The sequence below is a fragment of the Mesocricetus auratus genome, unplaced genomic scaffold, assembly GCF_017639785.1.
Source record: "Mesocricetus auratus isolate SY011 unplaced genomic scaffold, BCM_Maur_2.0 Super-Scaffold_100024, whole genome shotgun sequence".
NCBI lineage: Eukaryota > Metazoa > Chordata > Mammalia > Rodentia > Cricetidae > Mesocricetus > Mesocricetus auratus.
This window is the reverse complement of record NW_024429205.1, coordinates 23904489-23917111: the sequence shown is the minus strand read 5'-3', so window position 1 is coordinate 23917111 and position 12623 is coordinate 23904489. Positions and strand designations below refer to the sequence as shown.

Genomic DNA, 12623 nt, shown 5'->3' with positions numbered 1-12623 from the left:
GAGGTGAAGGACCGAGCACTGTGACAAGGGGATCTTTGCCTTCTGTGTCTCTGTGCTTGTGCCTCCTGGGATGAGATGCTCAGATGGGACTCCTCTGTGAGCCACAGGTGGAGAGTAAAACGTTAAGTGCAGAAATATGATCTCATTCCCGAAGCGAAGCGCCAAAGTGTCGTAAGGACTTGTGGAAGGAGTTGCAGGAAATGGATTTTTGCCTCCTGTAACTCCGTCATCCACATCAGAGGATAAAGCAGTGGCTTACGACATTTTAGAGCCCCAATATGTAGGTCAGTATTCATGTGTGTGTTTGCATATGTGTGTGTGCACGTGCGTGTGTGCATGTGTGTGTGTGTGTGTGTGGTACATATGTGTGCTTCTATGTGTGCATGTGGTGTGGGTGTGTGCGTGTACATGTGGTGTGTGTGTATTTGTGCATGTGTGTGTGTGTGCTTGTGTGTGTGTGTGTGCATGTGTGTGTGTGTGCTTGTGTGTGTGTGTGTGTTGGGGGGCTATCTCTCCAACCATGGAGGGAAGAGAGAGAGTCATGTGGACCATTTGGAAGTCCAGACCAAATGTTTTGCTTGGGGGGCTGTGGTCAGGTCAGCTTGAGGCATCAGGACGGTGAGAGGCGCCAGGCCGGGGGTGAGGAGCACTCCATGGTGGAGGGGGCCTTCCAGGAGGACCATGTTGAGACTCAATGTCATCCCGGTGGGAACACTGCATGAGGCCTCTTACTCCATTGTGACCCACTAGGAATGTCCTGTGTCCTCTATTGCAACTTGATGCCTTCCCTTCCTGTCCCGTTCCCTTTTAGTTTGGAGGAAGGTAGCAGCTCTCTCTCTCCTGGTGCTCCATGAACAAGACCAAGGCCAAGGGTTCTCACCTTGTGACACCGTTTTGACATGCTCCTGCATGAGTCCAACATCCCAGACTGCCTTTTTTTCTTGCTTTTCCATCCTAGCCAAAGCTTCCCCTCCCTCCCCTCTTCCCAGTCTCCCACTTCCCCTCTCCCCTTGGAGTGCCTTTTTGAGAATGGGAGTAGCATGTCCTTGTTTGCTAAGTGTTGAACTGGCCCAAGTGTGTGTGCCTGTGGTCCCCATCAGGTAACCTATTTCCAGGTGTCCTCCAAGCTGGTGACATTTTTTGTGGACACTTGTGGGATATTTGTACATCGTGTGACAATGTATTGCCCTGACTGATATAATAAAAAGCTGAATGGCCAGTAGTCAGGTAGGAGGTATAGGTGGGATTTCCAGACAGAGAGGACTGTGGGAAGAAGAGAGGCAGAGAAGCCAGCCAGACGCAGAACGAGTCAGGCACACAGAATGAGATAGAGGTAAAACGTGGCAGAACGTAGATTAATAAAAATACAGGGTAATTTAAGTTATAAGAACAAGCCTAAGCTATAGGCCGAGCTTTCATAATTAATAAGAAGTCTCTGTGTCATTATTTGGGAGCTGGTTGGTAGGACAGAAGACTTGTCACAGGCACGTCTTTGTTTTCCTTTTCACCTGGGCGAGGCTGAGCACCTGTCCCTGGGCAGTGACACAGCAAGATCGCTGGCTTTGGTGTTGGGGACTTGGTGTAACATCCATGGCCACCTAAGCCCTTCTCCTTCCCCTGACTTTCTCTCACATGAGAAGTTTGTTTGCTCATCTGCAACAATGTCTCCCCATGTGAAAGAGTAACATGAGGTCACTAGGTTTGCCTGCTCATTGTGAGGAGTGAGTGAGGTCAAAGGGCATTTTGGGAGCTGGGGTTATAGCTCTGTGGTAAAGTACATCTGCCTGGCGTACGTATAAAGTTACACTTATGATCTCCAGGACAACCCTGTACCCACCAGCCAAACACACTTTGTAGGGAGCAGAATTCTCGTGGTTTCCAGGCCTTTGAGCATGGTTTGCAAAGAGATGACCACTAGGCAATCGTGAATAAGCTTTTCAAAACTGGGGTGAAAAGGAATCTGCCAGCTGAGGGAGGCATACTATTGAGCGTCGGGAGGTGTGCAGGAATGGAGAACAGGCAAGCATGGGTAACTGGGGCCTCGAGCCAGGTGAGACTGGTTTCTGTCACTAGACTGTGACGTAAACAGTGATGGATGATCACATGCTAGCTCCAGTGACTTCCTCAGCACACTGGGTAGGAGGGAACACCTCCTCAGATCCACACAGCCAAGTGGCACAGATGAGACTGGACCAAGGAGCCCATGGGCCTCACCTGTTCAGTTTCAAAATCCGTTATTTCAGCATGTAGTCCTATTTGTCTTATGTACTAACTTACATCATAAGGCCAGGTACCTAAGCACTGTGAAATTCCAAGCACCTTTAGCTTCCTTTGGGACATTCAGAGGTTCTTTTCCTTCCTGTTCCATTTATTTTGTATGCTGTCACAATTCATCACAAATTAGCTATTCTTTCCTACACCTGTAATATCCTTAGGTCTACATTTCCACTCCTAACTGCCACAGAGATTCATTTTATTAAACAATAATCATCCATCCAGATAGCCAGCCATCCTCCCGTGAAAAATCTAGCGCTGACTGAATACTAGCTGTTATGCTCTGCTCTGGAAGGAAAATGAAGATGAACCAGTTGCATATATCTCTCAAAGTATCACAGCATCCAGGAGAATTATGTCCTGTGCAGAAGTAGTAAGTTCAGTAGACTATAGCAATGGCTGGGGATACTCAGGAGCTCTGACTGGTTGAAAAATTGGGAGGAAAGTTGAGTGTGGTGGCGCGCACGCCTTTAATCCCAGCACTTGGGAGCCAGAGGCAGGTGGATCTCTTCAGTTCGAGGCCAACCTGGTCTACATCCTGGTCACATAGGGAAATCCTGTCTCAACAAACAAATCGGAGGGAGAAAACCTCCCCTGTAGGTGAAGGGCTGAGGAGGTCTCATGGAAGTGGCACTTGTACTGATGCTAATTGACATCTGTGGTTCAATCACCTTCAGGTTACTATGACGAAATACCTGAGGCAGTTTGTCTAATTAACAGTTTGGGAGATTGGAGTCCAAGAACTGGGCAGTGTTACTGTTTTGGGACTCTGGCAGGGGATGTGGATGGAATGTGTGTTGGAGCAAATGTCAGCATTCAAGGTGCAAGGATGAGAGAGGGGATCCCATTATCATAGCTCCAACGATAAAGGACCTCCTACTATGACCTACTTATTTTAAAAATATCTTAGAACTTGTGTTTGCTTATGTATTTGTATATGTCTGTGTGTGTGAGTGTGTGTGAGTGTGTATGTGAGTGTGTGAGTATGTGAGTGTGTGTGAGTGTGTGTGTGTGTGTGTGAGTATGCAGGCCTAGGAGCCCACACAGAGGCCAGAAGAAGACACCGACTGTCCTTTGCCACTCTCCATCTATTCCTTTGGGACAGCATCTCTCCCAGAACCTGGAGCTCATGTTTCCACAGCTGGAATGGAAGCCAGCAAGTCCTGGTGACCCTCCTGTCCTCACACACCTTGGGGCTGAGGTTGCAAGTGTTCAAGAGATGCCCAGCTTGTTATGCTGGTGTTGGGATCCAACCTTGGATCCTCATAATTGTGTACCAAGGGCCCTAAATGGTTGAAGTATCTCTTCAGCCTCCATGACACATCCTTTAAAGTTCCATAGAACTTATAATACCATTACCCTGGGGAACAAGCTTTCACAGACCTTTAGAACAGTGGTTCTCAACCTTCCTAATGCTGTGACTCTTTAACACTGTTCTTCATGTTGTGGTGACCCCCAACTATAAAGGTACTTTCACTGCTTCTTTATAACTGTAATTTTGCTACTGTTATGAGCTGTAATACAAATGTCTGCATTTTCTAATGGTCTTAGGTGACCCCTGTGAAAGCATCATTTGACCCCCAGGTTGAGAACCACGGCTTTAGGGGACAGGGACCTAAACTATCACAGCGCATTAGGTTTCCTCCCTTAATTAATAGTGTAACATATTACTACAGATGAACACAGTACCTACTTATCTGCAGGGGGAATGCAGTGGAGCTTCAGCTGGTCCCCCTCTTAGGACTTCACAGAGTTGAAATCCAGGTTCTGTGGGGGTGTGCTCCTTTGTGGAACACTCTGTGAATGCTCCTGAGCCCATTTAGGTTGTTGGCTGGATCTTGGTGGCTGTAGGACTAAAAGTCCCTCTTCCTTTCTGCCTATCATATAAGGCTACCCACAATCCTCACACACAGTCCCTGTGCCCCTCTAAGTCTGTTGTGTCATTCCCGCCTGGGTCCCATCGACACTTTAGCCCCCAAATAACACAGAAGACGCTATATTAATTATGAAGCTGTTGGGCGTTTGCTATTGTTTCTAATCAGCTAGCCCTGACTTAATCATTAACCCATAATCACCAATATATATTTTTATAAGAACTTAACTTTCCGAGAACGCCAGACTTGCGCCCTCTCCTCCAGAGATCACATCTCGACGACTCCCTTCACTACATTTCCCAGAATCCTCCTAGACTCCTAGTCCCACCTATCTTGCTTCCCTATTGGCCAACAGTGCTTTATTGACGTTTACACAGGACTTCCCCATCAACAGTCTCTCTCTCTCTCTCTCTCTCTCTCTCTCTCTCTCTCTCTCTCTCTCTCTCTCTCTCTCTCTCTCTCTCTCTCTCTCTCTCTCTCTCTCTCTCTCTCTCTCTCTCTCTCTCTCTCTCTCTCTCTCTCTCTCTCTCTCTCTCTCTCTCTCTCTCTCTCTCTCTCTCTCTCTCTCTCTCTCTCTCTCTCTCTCTCGATTCCCTGGCCCCCTGCTGCTGCTTCTTTTCTGATCCCAGTGTTCTGTGCTTTCTTGTGCTCACGTGATTGGATCTCATGAACCCATCTACACAACCCAAGAGCCTCAAGTAGTTGAGGGCCTGCTACCTTCATCACATTTGCAAAGTCACTTTTGTGACACTGTGCAATCTAGTTAGCAGACCCAGAGGATTGGGGCCCAGACATCCCTGAGGAGCTTTTCACTTGCCTGCTGTGGATGGCCGGATTACATCCGCTGAGTCATGAAGAAGGGCTCTTTGGGAAAGGGAGGGGAACATAGAAAACCGTGGAGTGAGAAGCCGTCCCTGAGAGGCAAAGAGAACAATCAGCCTTCCTCCAAACAATGAGCTGTGCATGCAAGCCCTTGGACAGAGAAAGACTTCAAGGAGACGTGGGCAGCTTCGGACGACAGAGACACTGGGGTCAGTTCTGCATGGGGATTGCTGTCATAACGTTTCACACGCTTGCGCTCCCTCTTCCCACGAGCTGTTACAGCATCGAGCCGGACACCTCCCACAAGTAACTTTCATTTGCTAACCCTCATGCCTCCCGCAAAGCGCTAGTCTATCACATGAATGAGATGGAGACCCGCGATGTGGACATTCCTTCAGAGAGGAAACCTGTTAACCCCGGGATGCTTTGTAAGATGCCTTTAAAACTTGGCAGTGTATCTCCCTAGCTTTCCATGCCTATTTATACGCTTCCTCAATGTTATTTTTAATGGGTACGTAATTTTCCATTGTATAGATTGAACCATAGTTTATTTAATGAACTCTCCCAGTGTTGACATTTGGCTTGCTCCCAAGTTGTCCTGTTATCATCAACAAGACTGAGATGAGCATAACAAAGATGTGGTTTTTTTTACAGACACGTGAAGCAGGATGTCCTCAGACCCTCAGCAGGGATGTGGGAGAGGTGCCTGGAGGTAGTCAGAGCCTAGGGCTGTTTGCCTTGTGCCTCCATAGGGCAGAGGGCTTTTGGTAGAACCACCACATACTGTTCTGTCTTTAACTTGATCCAGTGACTCTTGCAGGCTCCAGGTGGGACCCTTGGCGTACAAAAGGAGAAGGTGCTGAGTCTCGGGGTGCTGTGCTATCAGGGGGAGGGGTCCTTGGAGGAGGAGGCACGGTTGTGCAGTGGGTTCAGGTTGGGACCGGCCCGGGGTGTGAGATTGGCAGACTGCTGGGAGGCTGTTTCCTTTGGAATGGAAGGATGTGGCAATGGGCATGTTTGCAGGGCTGGGGGGGGGTCATTGTGGAAGCACTTGTTCAGGATGTGCAAGGTTGTGGCTTTGGTTGTCGTCAGACTCACAAGATAAAATAAACACTAAAGGCTACTTTGCTTCCATGTTGCCGCGGAGGTGGATTCGGTGGAGACGGTGGAGACGGTGTCTCTCCTGTGCCCACTTTATCCCAGCGCCTGCCTCTCTCTTCCCCCCTGCATCCAGAGAAACCTCAGCCAGCTCAGTGGGCTCTGTCCATCCATCGTGGAGCCCGAGAGCAGAATTCATAGAGAGTTCCATGTGTGAAAGTCCCCTGTGGACCTGACTAGGGACCAAGAGTGACACATGGCAGCTAGCCGGGATCTGAAGAAACATTCCAGGAGCTCTGCAGGCAGTGGTTGGCTGCCACTGCTCTCTGTGGTTTCCCTAGTATGGAGGCAGTGAGTCAACCAGCTCTGGGCAAGGAGGGAAAGGAGATAGGGGCTGGGGCTGCTAGTAACTGCTCATTTCTGAGGACCAGAGAAACCTCAACCAGTTCAGTGGGCTGTGCCTGTCCAGCGTGGTGCCTGAAGACAGAGTTGATAGAGCATTCCGACAGCCAGGACAGCGCAGAGCAGTGAAGGAAGAGGTTTGGCCTAAGGAACAAAACATGCTTGTTTTTCTCTTTCTTCCCAGGGCATTAAAAGAAAGGAGTGACAATAATTACACTCAGAATCCAACTCAGGACTACTTAAAAGGCTTCTGTCTGCTTCCTCTGTTCCCCCCTGTATAGCTCCCTGTAGAAAATGGCTGATTCCTGTAATGAACCATGAATGTAAAGGCAATTTGGAATGATCGTGCACACACTCATTTGCTGTAGCTTTGGTGCTGTTTGTATTTGAGCAGTGTGCTGGCTAGTTTTATGCATCAGTTCCTGCCTCCAGGTTCCAGACCTGCTGGAGTCCCAGCCCTGCCTGAGTTCCTGTCCTGACTCCCTTCAGTGATGAACTATAGATGGGAAGTGTAAGTTGCCACCAACTTGATTTGGTGACGGTGTTTCACCACAGCGGTAGTAACCCTAACTTAGAAAAATGGCCTGAGGATAGTAGGGTATTGCTGTGATAGACCTGGCCATGTGGTCTGGGGAGGACTCTGGGAGGATTTTGGAACTTTGAGCAAGAGAAACCATTAAGTGTTCAATGCTTGGTGCTGTGTTCTGATGGACTTTGGAAGATAAAAATGTGGACGGTGGTGCAGAAGAGGAGGCCTGGCTTGTGATGTTCCACGGGGAAGGCTTGAGAGCCCGTTAAAAACTTCCATCAGGACCATTTGCTATTTTGAGTTGATAATCTGTGGTTTATGGTCAGCTGGGGCTAAGGATCAGCTGTGATTAATAAGAGACCAGAACTACTGAAGTGAAACCTTTGCTTTATTGGGACAATAGATGCTAGTCAGCTGGGGATAAGAAATTAGAGTTGACCAAGAAGAGACAAACGTCACTGAGGTGAAATGTTCTGGAAAATGTTTCCTTAGGGTCAGCACACAGAAGTTGGGTTCCTGAGGAGGCCAAGGAGGCCGCTCTTGCTGTCAGCTGAACTTCATGACGTGTAATGGTCACCCAGGTGGTGCTAGTTTTGAAAGCATGAAGGGATCATGGAGAGCAGGCTTGGCACTATGGGGCAGGGCTGGAGTCCCTGAAGGGAGCCTGTGAGAGGCTATTGGTAAAAGTGCAGCCCAGTTGCCACAGAGACCCCAGCATTTTGAAGATGCCAGTGTCATGGGATGACCACCAAGAACAGCAGCAGTATACATAAAGTAAAAATAAATCATTTTTAAAAAGAATATGTTTTTACTGTCATGTTCATATTCATGTGATATCTTGCTGGATGAATAAGAAAGAAAAAGTTGTGGATTAATGGTGATGCATTTGTATGTCAGGTTGACAAGGGGTCAATTGTGCTGGCTAGTGTTACGTCAACCTGATACAAGCTAGAGTCTCTGGAGAGGAGGGACCCTCAACTGAGAAAATGCCTCCCTAAGATCAGGCTGCAGGCAAGCCTGTTGGGTGTTTTCATAGTGATGGATGTGGAAGGGCCCAGTCCATTGTGGGTGGGGCCATCCCTGGGCTGGTGGTCCTGGGTTCTATAAGAAAGCAGGCTGAGCAAGCCATGGGGAGCAAGCCAGTAAGCAGCGGAACTCCTCTATGGCCTCTGCATCAGCTCCTGCCTCCAGGTCCCTGCCCTGCTTGAGTTCCTGTCCTGACTACCTTCAGTGATGGACTGTGATGTGAAAGTCTGAGCCATTTGGTCGCGGTGTTTCAGTGCAGCAATAGAAACCCTTACTAAGACAAGGAGGAAGCTGTCTCTCTTCAAGTCCACTCGCTGTGTTTGTTATAATGTTAAGGGTTCCACAGTGAGGAACTGGCCATAGGCCATCAGGTCCCATCAAGAAGAGCAACATCGAGAAAGAATGAGGGTGCTGGACAGCAGTGAGGGCCCTCGCATTACCTTGGGACGTTCAATGCTAAAGGGGGTTTGCGGTGAGTTTTGTGGACACGTGCCTCCATGGAGGTTCACAGACGGGCCTGACACGGCATGGCTGCCGCCTTTTCTCCTAGTAAGCTGGAGTCCACTGCAAAGCTAGCTAAATCCCTCATGTAGTATATCGTCTGCCCACTGTTGGGACAAAACACCTGACATCCTTAACTTAAAAGGGAAGGGCTAAGTTTGGCTCATAGTTTCAGTACATGGTAGCTGGGCCTGTGGCTACCACGTATGTGTGTATGTGCCAGGGTCATGTAGCAGAGGAAATCTCCTCATCGGGGTTTCAACATCCCCGATTCACCACTAAGGACCAACTCTCTTCAACTAGGCCCCACCCCTTAAAAGGTCCTGCCATCTTCCCATAATGCCTCAGCTTTGGGGTCAAACCTTTGGAGGATGTTTTGAGAGGAGACTATATCCAGCCTGGGAGCTTGTGAGTTCCGAATAATAAAAACAAATTTGAAAACCCACTAGAGAGGCATTTTGCAAATGATCTCTTAATGAAAATGGAGGAAGGATCAGTGCTTTATTAAAGGAATCTTTACAGCGTTCTGTGGGGCTAAATGTATTCTGAGAAGCTTTGATGAGAGCAGCTGAGTCAGCTGAGCTCATGTTTGAAAACCCTGCTCCCGGGTCCTGTTACAGAGATTCGGATCCAATGAGTCTACTGGGGTCTGAGAGGCCGCATTTTAAGGGGGCATTGGTTGGGGTGCTGGTCCAGGGGCTTCACAAATATAAACTGATGAAACTGCCTAGGGAGAATGGGCCAGGTGCTGTGGGTACTGGCTATTCTGAGAACAAGCCCAGGAGTGAAGATTGCCTCTGCCCATTCTGAGTGAGAAAATGGGTTAGGCTGGTTCCCATAGCGACAGGGAGGCCACGGAAAGAAAAAGGGTCTAGACAGTGTGAGTGGGCTGTCTGTAGTGGGGAAATTTGGGGTTTGATCTTTCAGTTGTGGCAACTTAAAAGGAAATGAAGGCCTTTGGACGTAGGCGGGCATGGAGAGTGAGACTTAGCCTGAGACAGAGACATAGAGAGCATGGAAGTGACCTTGGGGGAAGGATGGATGGGCATAGGAAACATGACCAGCATGTGGGGGTGGGGGGGTGCACACACCTCTGGCACCGATTCCGTGCCCTGGGCTGTATATATGCCGTCCCATTCACTCCCACACAGCACTCCAGGACAGGTAAGAACATTCTGTTTCTCCACAGAAGGAGGTGCTGGCTTCCAAAGGCTGCCTTCCAAAGGTCAGGGTTACAGTCCAGGAGCACGCAGTCTCCAAGCCTTTGCTTCTTACCAGGTACTTCTTAATCAAGATGCTGCTGTGTAATCACAAGTATTCCACTTATCTACCATATGATCGGCCCTTACTAAGTGCACGGAGCCAGGGGCTGCCACTGGTGTAGCCACCGGGAAGGAGTACGTTCTGGACGTGGAAATCAGCGGAGGCTCAACCATCACTCGACAAACAGTTGTAAGATCTCAAGAGGAAAATTGCTGGCTGTTTGAGAAAGAAAGCAGGGAAACTTAATTTAGCCTGGAGGGTCAGAGAAGAACTCTGGGAATGTGATATTTAAGGGAAGACTTGAAGGATGGATACGAAAGCAGGGGAAGAATGTTCCAGAACTTGGCCGTCGAATGGAATCTTCTGCGATGATGGAAACATTCTGTATCATGCCATCTAATCAGATGGTCACAGCACATGTGGCTACTGAACTATGTCCAATGTGACCGAGGAGCTGGATTTTCCACTCCTACTGAATGCCAATTAACTTTGACATATGTATATACATGCATGTTTGTATTGTGCGTGTGAACGTTCATGGTGGTGTACACGTGTGAAGGTCAGAGGGTAACCTTAAGTTTTGTTCCATGAGGATTTCTATTGTTTAAAGCAGTGTCTCTCATTGGCTTGGACTGTTGCCATAGAAGCCAGGCTACCTGGCCCTCAAGCTTCTATGGACCTTCCTGTTGTCTCCTCCCATCTAGCCATCACCATGGTTACAGGTGTGCCTGGTTTTCCACTCCTGTGAGCTTCAGTTATGGGGCATGGCTTTATTTCATGTGAGTGAGTGGTAGAGGCAGCTCTGGGAGATGGACAGACAGTGGAAATAAGGAGCATGTTTGGGGGCACACCAGCACCCTGTCTTGATAATAGGCCTCCACTGTAAGCCTCTCTGTGTGACAACGGGTTTATCTCTACCTCCTCTCCCTAAGTTAGGCTGCTCAGGACTGAATGATTCACAGGAGACACTTGAGTCTACCTTATGGAGAGCATTTCCTATTCCTTGTGCTTTCTTGGGATGTGGACAGGTGAGCTGTGACTATGATATCCCATATATTACACCCCCTGGTCAATACTCAGGTTTATTGCTCTTACATTTAAATTGTCACTACACTTAACAGAACAACAAGGAAGGCTACTCGTAGCTGAAGGCTCTTCAATGGTGAATACCATGTTCTCCCATCATTTTCCCCCATTGGAATCTTTTAAACCTCACAAATACTTTTGTTTTTAAATGAGCAGCTTTATCTCACAGTAATTTCGTGATCCAAGCATCAATCCTGTCTGCTGGACAAGGGCATAGGCAAAGAGAGGTGTAGCATGAATTGGGTGGGTTAGTAGCTGAGCAAGACAGAAACCCAGGTAAACTGACTCAGATCTCCCTGTTCTTCTCAAATCTAGAAACTCAGGGGACTTGCATCACGTGGAGTTGGTCCTCACACCTTCCAGCTGTAGCTAGATGGTACAGCTTTTTGACCTTTCTTGGCCCTTTGGTCATTTCCGAAGCTGCTGACAAGGGATGGGGCCTGTGGCAGTTTTAGTGGTCGGTCTGACATAGTCCAGAGTCACGTGAGAAGGAAGTGCTGGATTGTCTAGATCAGCCTGGCCTGTGGGCATGTCTGTCGGGACTGCTTCAATTACTAGGTTAATCAATGTAGAGAGACTCAGTCTGCTGTGGACAGCACCTTTCCTAGGCGTGTGGTCATGGGCTATACTAATGGAGAGCACAAATGTGCATGTATGCATTCTCAGTTGAGATGTAGCCAGTTGCTTCCAGGTCAGGATAGCAAGGGAGTCAAGGCAGGAATCACTAACTCAAACAAGCCCTTTCTGTCCAAAGTGGCAATTTGTCAGGGCATATTATGACAGGAACAGAAAAGAAACTAGGACAGAGCTACATGTACTACAGGGTCTGGCTGTGTCTCCACCCTGCTTGCTACAGGGAAAGCATCTCTGTGCACACCAGGATACAGGCTCATGTGCATTACGTAAGTCAACTTCAAAACTGTCCTATAGGGTTACTATCTTTCCTGAAGATGGAGGTCGGGAAAGCTATAGTAAATGTAAACACAAATTTGGGTGTTTGCTGTTTGACCGACTGAGAAGCCTTGGGCCCACACAAAAGCCTGCATAGGGATATTTGCTGAAACATCAGCACTTGCCATAGCTTGGCAGCAAATCAAGTTGCCTTTCAGTAAGCGAACGGATAAAGAAATCATGATACATCTAGACAATGGGATATCATCCAGCACCATAAAGAAGGGAGCTATGAGTCCATTAAAGACACAGAGAAACCTTCTGCTTGTCACTAAACGAGCAAAACGCATTTGAAGGGGCTACCTGTGGCACGAGTCCAGCTTTGTGGCCTTCTGGAAAAGGCGACGCTGTGAGACAACATGAGGACTGGCAATTAGAGGCCTGGAGGCAGCAAAGGACACACAAGCGAAGCCAGGGGAGGCAGATTTTCAGGGCGGGAAAGTCCTGTGTAGCACTATAGTGTGGGGTGTGTGTTAGACACCTAACGAAACCTACGGACTACACAACTCCAAGCATGAGCCCTAATGTCAACTATGGCCAGTGATGATGTGTAACTTTAAGCTCATTAGTTGTAAAAATGAACAAACTGAGCCAGACTGGCTGGGAATACTGCAGAGGGGGAGGCTGCGTGAGCAGAGGCTGGACCGTTGAATCTGACGCAGTTCAGAGTATAGGGCTTTGCTCTGTGCCACCACTCATTGCACGGAGGTCACCCGGGATAGGGCTGTGGCTTTGGGGGCAGGTAACTCTCGTCTGTCAAAGCCATTCTGGAGGGGCTTTCGTTAGCAGCACCTCCA

General features: G+C 48.4%; 1 long non-coding RNA gene across 2 annotated transcripts; it reads left to right on the top strand.

The window, feature by feature from the left end:
• The first annotated feature begins 4692 nt into the window (after positions 1–4692).
• Positions 4693–7800, top strand: LOC121133833. 2 transcript variants are annotated; one of them, XR_005870836.1, is made up of 2 exons: positions 4693–5398; positions 7492–7800. It is a non-coding gene; the product is annotated as an uncharacterized LOC121133833 (long non-coding RNA). The 2 variants fall into 2 exon arrangements; XR_005870835.1 differs by having other exon boundaries at positions 4693–5481.
• Positions 7801–12623: the final 4823 nt, after the last annotated feature.